Source organism: Pinus tabuliformis, chromosome 8 (genome assembly GCF_031772625.1).
Source record: "Pinus tabuliformis cultivar Carrire ecotype Pingquan chromosome 8, CPIR1, whole genome shotgun sequence".
In the NCBI taxonomy this organism is placed as follows: Eukaryota; Viridiplantae; Streptophyta; class Pinopsida; order Pinales; family Pinaceae; genus Pinus; species Pinus tabuliformis.
The window spans coordinates 944,704,478-944,712,171 of NC_142294.1; positions in this window are offsets into that span (position 1 = coordinate 944,704,478).

Sequence of the window (7,694 nt, forward strand, 5' to 3'; positions counted from 1 at the left end):
GACCTTTATTCACTATTAGGAGCCATGACCACCTACTCAGGCCTGGGAATCACTCTAGTTACATGCCTTGAAGATCAACCTCATTATGTTGCACTCATCGCCCATACACCCCCTTCCCAGGCCATCCCTAGTAATTTATGACAGATCAAGGAAAATGCACCACTACATCCTACATTTTCCTAAAATCTACCTATATTACATAGCCCATCTGTGTCACTTCATCTGCCTCACCAACCCAGCACAAAGACCAACCAATGGGGCCTCCACCCTCAACAAAATCACCACACCTCCATACACGTCACCATTATTATGGGGAACCCATCTCTATGTCTGTACATCCAAATCACCTTCATATTCTTTTGGCAAGTGTACAAAATATTTTTTTACGAATACTACCCCCTCCCATATTTTCATGTCTTTTACTTGGTCGAAGTTTCTATTTGGCCTTGGTTGGAGCTCACACATCACCCACAGTCATTTACTATCTTCATGCCAGTTAGAACATACTTACACCCACCCTGGAGATCCTACCGACTCAAGGGCCATTCCTATCAGCAAACATGTTTTGACTATTGCCATTTGCATAATAGCTCTGACCTTGGGCCAGTTGTCCATGTCCACTCATATTGTCATCTCTCATTATCATGCCTTATATGAACCACACTATTAAATTCTATTTACATCTTATATTGATTCCTCGAGACAACATGTCAGTGGTTGATGATCCTTTCCTATCGAATTCAACAGTCATATTCTAGGATAGAGGCAATACCTTGGGTACTCCCCCCTGGAAGGGATATCCTTAGGTGGCATAATGGGAATCACTATTTCCTATTTATTTCACCAATCCCCTTGACATTCGACACCAACACAAGTTTCCATGTCAAGGTGGTACCATACTTAATGACCATTGCAGTTCTTTCATTTAGTCAAAGACACCGACATCACTAAGCACCTCATTCAACAGTGCTCACATCATGATACAGGGGAGGTACCCAAAGTCCATCACCTAATTTAGCAGTGCTTCACCTTTTTTATGCATGGGGGAACAAAATTCAGTCTATTTTTCCAAGAAGCACCCATGAGGGTGCCAACAATTATCATCCTCAGTCATCAACACGTCAACCACCATAACATTGACTGGACAGAACCATTTCCTATCTGTTTGTAATAAATCGTCACTAGTCATCATAACAAGCATGGGACATTCTCGCCTGTATAAACATTTTCATTTTTTACTCTTTATGTTTTCTTTAGAGTATGGTTATCCTTTATACTCAGTCAAGGGGTTTCTCTACTCATATCCATCACAAGCTATCCTCTCTCTTGAACAAGTTGATCAGATTCTTCGTTATAACATAAAACGTGATGTATTTCAGCTATAAATTTTCTCCTAACCTCATACATTAGGGGGGAACTATTAACACCAGAAAATCGTACACATGTTTGCACAATAAAGAAGATGCTAAAAGACGTCTAGCAAAATGCACAAGTGAAGATTTTCTGGCTGAAGACATGATGAAGTTTAAAAAATTAATTTCTTCTAAGACCCAAAGTTTATAAGGTTAAAAAATTGAGAGCTTCACGTCTATTTCTTAGATAGTTGCATGCAAGCGGAATTTCCTTTGAAAGTCACGTGATCGAAGAAACAGATGACTCAGTAAATTGAGACCACTTCACACACTTGGAGGTGATTTCCTGATAGGATCTCAATCGAGGACAGTCGAATTCGAGTCACCCTGAAGATATGAAACACTCAATGGAATCATCTTGTCCTACTAATGAGTCATTTCCATGCATGAACCAAGAGAGGCAAGAAGGATTCAAAAAATTACATATAAACAGGCCATGTGAGAACCAAAATATGAGACATTGTTATGCTGGCCAAATTTCTATCAGACAAAACCAACATTCCATTGTTGAAGCCAAAGAAATTAAGAGCACTAGCATGTTGGCCATATTTCTTCCAAGAAATCCATTATCCTAGTGAGAGAGGAAGAGTCCACCATTGGAGAGTCTTCATACCTCTTTGAGAGAGAGGAGAAATTTTCAAAGAGATCGAGGAAAAGAACCCCCTTGCTGAGTATTTTTTGAGCACCATAGCTCAAAGAATTCTCTTCAAGTGCTTAAGATTCATCTATTGTATTCAACCTCTACTACCAAAAATCAATAAAAGGAGTTTTTTCCTATATTTTGTTGACTTGTTTTCTCCATTGAGCCTTGTTTATGTATTTATCTCTTTGTTCTAGCTTATGTTTGTATATGCATTGTTTTCACTATTTGCAATTCTTTGTTTATCTAAGTTTGTTCACTCACTACACCAACTCTGTCTGTGATCCTTTGCAGGGAAAAACCAACTGTTAAGGAGGTGTATTTTGGTACAACATTGCCACAAAGACACTACCACACACTTATCTTGGACCTCGGTCCCAACTATGCTCTACGGAAACTTCCATGATAACATACTCTCAAGGAGATTCCTTTCACCACCTTAGTAGCACTATGATCTATTATATGCTCCAATATATTTTCTGCTCAACTACTTTAATATGTGGTTTGATACCACCTATCTCAGATTCTAGTGAACAACACTTCACTATCATTCCACTCCAATATCACCTTAGCAGTGATAAGCTTGAATACCACCTATATTAGATAGTTGTGAAGATCACTTCAATATCGTTCTACTTTGATATCACTTTAGAGGTAATCAACTTTGATATGAACTATGATGCCTCTAGATAATTCACATAGCTTTAGGTGCCTCATGATCTCTAGTCTTGTGGTGTCATTATGTTTCTCACCGATGTCTTGACCACCTCAACAATACTTCACCTAAACTACACCTCAAAAATCAACATTTTGTTTAAAACATCTTAGAAAAGTTATCCAATGGTAGATAACTCTTTGAGAGAATTTAAATACCCGAGAGATCTAATGGTAGAGAAAACTTTGAGATCAATCTGTTGGTAAGGAATACTTCAAAATATCTCCAGCAAGCTAGAAATTTTCATGTTTCGATCTCATAATTTGGAGAGTTGGTTATCCTTTCTTAAGTATGCCCTTCAAGCTCTTCTAGTTTACCAAATGTAGCCTTAGCTTCTCCCAAATTCATCTTCAAATCCATCACTACCTTCTATAGAGGTTTTATTTAGAGAGGAGCAAAGAAAGAAAAAAATGGTCATTAGTTTCCTCGGAAAATCTTTGCATACCCAAGTTGGCCAGGGGTATGGCGGGAGACTTAGAAATCGTGAACAAGGCAATGAGAGCTAAACTATGGTGGAGATGGATTCAATGATGAAATGAACTTCAGAAACAAATATAGGATAAGGAATATTTACACACCTCTTCTCAGTTGAAAAATTTAAGAGTTGCACAGTATCCCTTAGGATCCTCTATATGGAATTTGGCACAGTCCAACTAGAGTCTAATCCAAACTCACACCTTTTGAGAGACTAGGAATGGATGCACTACCATCTTCTAGAAATGTGCTTGGAACCAAATTCCATGGTTGTGGGACTACGAGGAACTTAGTGTGTTAGAGGCATTTACTTTTAAGCAATATTGCACTACAATAGAATATTTTTGGAAACTTATGCATTATTTTATGCTTTAGAGAGGATGGAAAACAATCGAGGATTATCCGACATGACCAACCTTAGCTTCCTGGCCCTTTCTTGTTGAGTAACTGCAAAGCTGTAAAGTTATCGCTACTCAGGACCATGAAACAATTTGGAGATATCATACTAAAGTGATGTTCACTCTTAATGAAGCATATTCCCCGCTAGTTGGTCACAAGGATATCCATCAAGAACCTCTTTGGTGGAAAATTTAAATGAATGGCTATTGGGAAAACATTGCACAATTCTTGTGGTTGAGGAAGAAAAAATATATTCTCGTAGGATCAAAGCAGAAAAAAAGGATTTTAGGGTCCTTTGATGTGCCCCTGATGTTGGAATCGGGAAGAGACTATGGAACATATTATGAATTCCTTTCCTTTTGTTTTTTGTCTTTGGGTGCAAGTCTTACTCCTTTTTTGATACTCAAACCACAACTACAACATCCTGGTAGACACTTTTGAGTAATTAGAACTAGCATATTCAGTAACCTTTTCTTGAATCAAGCATGGATTCTTGTTCCTCGAATTTTCATATAGGTGAATTGGAAAGAAAGAAATAAGAGGATATTAAAACAAAAGAAAAATGAATGAGGTACAATCTATCAAATTATTAAGAAAAATATATGTTAGACCATCCTCTCTAAAGCATGGAACGAGGAGGACTAGAAAGTGAATTAACATGAAATAAATATTTTATCAAAACTTGAGCTATCCTTTAATGACCTCATCTCCTCCTTCCAAGATCCCCTCTCCCCAAAATTCCTCTCCCAAAATCTACATTCCGCCCCATAATGGGTTTTGTGAATTTAAATTTTGATGGTGTTTCGAGATTGGGAAGGTCGAGCCTTGAAGTTGTATGTTTGAATTTTTTTTATCACAAGTAATAATGTGGTAGAATTCCTCGCCTTGGCGAGAGTTTTAGGACTTTCGATTAATGAAGGATATTCAAAATTGTAGATTGATTGTGATTCCTAGTTGGTTATCTAAATTTTCATGAAAATATTCAATAGGAAACCTACAAAAAAACTATCCAAAAGTGGGCATTTGGAACACATAATTTATCACATTCAAAAGTTGCTCCATTCTATTCCTTGTGTCACAGCTTCAGATTCTCGATGAATGGGAAACAAAGCGGTTGACATCTTGTATAACTTGGGGTGTCAGGATCGAGACATTTTTCTAACATAATCATTGTCTAAAGAGGTGCTTTCCAGCTAGAAGGAACCTCTGCAAGTAAAACTAAACACTGACAAAAAGCCCCCAATTAGGGTGTTGGAATTCAGGACGTTCAAGGTCAGGGGGCGCCCAGGGGGGTGCCACCACCCTTCTACTCCCACAACATTTTTAAGAGGGGTATTAACATAGCCAACCCTCCCCATGCAACACACATATGAACTACATACACTACTCTTCATTCAAATGATAGTCTTTACTACACTCGATTGTTCTAAGAGGAGAGACTATTTGGTTTGGTTCCAAATAAATGGTCCACTAGCTTCAATGCTCCATTATTTATGAGAAAAACATACTCTTTTTGCATTGATTCTTTCCATTCATCATGAGAAGAAACTTATTTAAAGAAATTTGGTTCAAAATTAGTAGATAAATTTAATTCATGATCATAAAAACATCCATATCATCAGTTGAATCTAAATCATTTACATCACCTCCAATTTGTCTGGTGGCACTTCTCATTCCTTTCTTTCCAACCTCATTAGGATGAACACTTTCAATTGTTTTAGTGAGACATTTTGGAGGACCATTTTGAGATGGTCCAAGCTTCTCTATTAACTGAGATGGGGTCACATCAATATTTATCCTTCCAATCCTCTCAATCACTTCACTCAAAGTGTCTTCTTGATATGGAGAAGTGGTTTGAACTTCATGAGGGGTAGAGAGTGCATCAGAAGGAGATTCCATAGATTTATCTAGGATAGGGATCCCCCCTTCAAGATGTGGAATATCATTATCAAATTCATGAAAAGTTTTTACATGATTGAATCTGCCCAAACAATCAAGTCATCACTCAACAATATTGTCAATCTTGGAAGATTCAAGAAAAATCACATCTCTAGACAATATTAATTATTTTTTTACCTTATCATATATATGATATGATTTGGTGATATCTAATTACCCCAAGAAGATACACTTTCAACTCCTTGCACCATGTTTGTTGAATCTTTTTTTCTTAGGAATCAAGGCATAACAGGTGGAACCAAAGATCTTGTGATGTCTTACCAAAGGAATGTGGCCATAAAAATTTGCATAAGGAGTCTTGTTGAGATCTTGAGATGGACATTTATTTTTGACATATACTATACATAGAATTTTATCAGCCTAGAACATCAACTTTAAAATTTCAACTCCTTGCACCAAGTTTGTTTCTTTGATACTTAGGAATCAAGGCATAACGAGTGGAACCAAAGATCCTAAGATGCCTTACTAAAGGAATGTGGTCATACCAAATTACACAAGGAAGTTTTTTCTTGAGAGCATGAGATGGACATCTATTTTTTAGATTTACTATACATAAAACTGTATCATCCCAAAACATCAACTTTAAATTTTTGAAAAGCATCATGGAATGAACAATATTCAAGATAGACCTATTCATTCTTTCAACTACACCATTTTGTTGAGGATTGTATAGCATCGTTATTTGATGTTGAATTCCATGTTGGTGAATATATTTTTCAAATTCATTTGAAGTATATTATTTTCCATTATCAATATGAATAGATCTGATATGTGATTGCGTATAATTTTCAATCCATCCATGAAAGTTTTTGGAAGTTTCAAAAGCTTTTGATTTACGTTTTAATGAATATACCCAACACATCCTAGAATAATCATCAATAAAAGTCATCGTATATTTATTTCCATTTGTATAAGGAACAAGGATAGAGCCACACAACTAAAAATGAATCAGTGCAAGATTTATACGTGTTGTGGGAACGAAATAATGAAATGGTTGTTTCCTATATTTTCCTAGGAAACAAGCATCACATTGCTTCATTTTCCTTGGAATGATTGGAAAACTAGAAATGCTATTTCTTTTCAATATATGAATGTTGTCATAATTAATATTTCTAAATCTTTCATGTCATCAAAGACTAGATGGAAATGTCCCTTCATTATACTAGGAACTATATACAGAGTTCTAAGCAAACGTTCATTGCAACTTTAATAGTATTTCCTCCTCTTTTCTAGTGATGACAACTTTTTTGTCTTGTGCTTTTTTAACCTAAAATTTTGCATCAAATATGTGAATGGATTGTCCTTGTTGGCAAATGTGAACTACAAACAAAAGGTTTATTTATGGCTCTAGAAGGTAGAGAATTCCATGCAAAAGAAAGTTAGGAATTCCAGCCAGTTTAATCCTGATGATGCCAAGCTGGATGTCTTGAGACTTGAATTTTCTATAAATTCTATTTCTCCATCTACATTGTCACTAAAGTCTTAAAAAAAAATCTCTCTGGAAGGTCATATGGCAGGTTGCACCTGTATCAACTAGCCATGCATCTTTCCAAGAAGAAAATTAAGTATGAAACAGGTCTTTGGCTACTCCAATATTGCAATGTGCAACAATATAATGAGCAGATTCATGTGCTTTACTTTTCCCTAGATCTGGTATTTTAACTTTCTCTTCTTTTCATTCTTTCTACATTCTTTCCCAAGAGAGTTTTCATGTGGATGCATTGTGTCCATATCTATTACAACGGATACAGTGGAGGTTATATTTTTCTCATTGATTATGTTTACCCTCTCTACCTCTATTATTTTTCCTTCCACGTCCTCTTCTACCATCTCCTCCTGTAGAAGAATATCGTGTTAGATTCTTCTTTTTATGAGCAAGGAACACAACTTCTTTAGTAAACTAAAAAGTTGTCTTCCTCTTCCTAACATATTTCTCCCGACCCAGAAAGCTCTCCACAAGAGTGCCTAAATTAATGTCTTTGATTTAGGAAGTAGCTTGTATGGATTTAGCGTAGTGAGAATATGTAGGACTGAGGGCCTTGAAAAATTTGTGAGAGGGATGTCCAATTTTATTCTTCATCATGCTTCAATTATA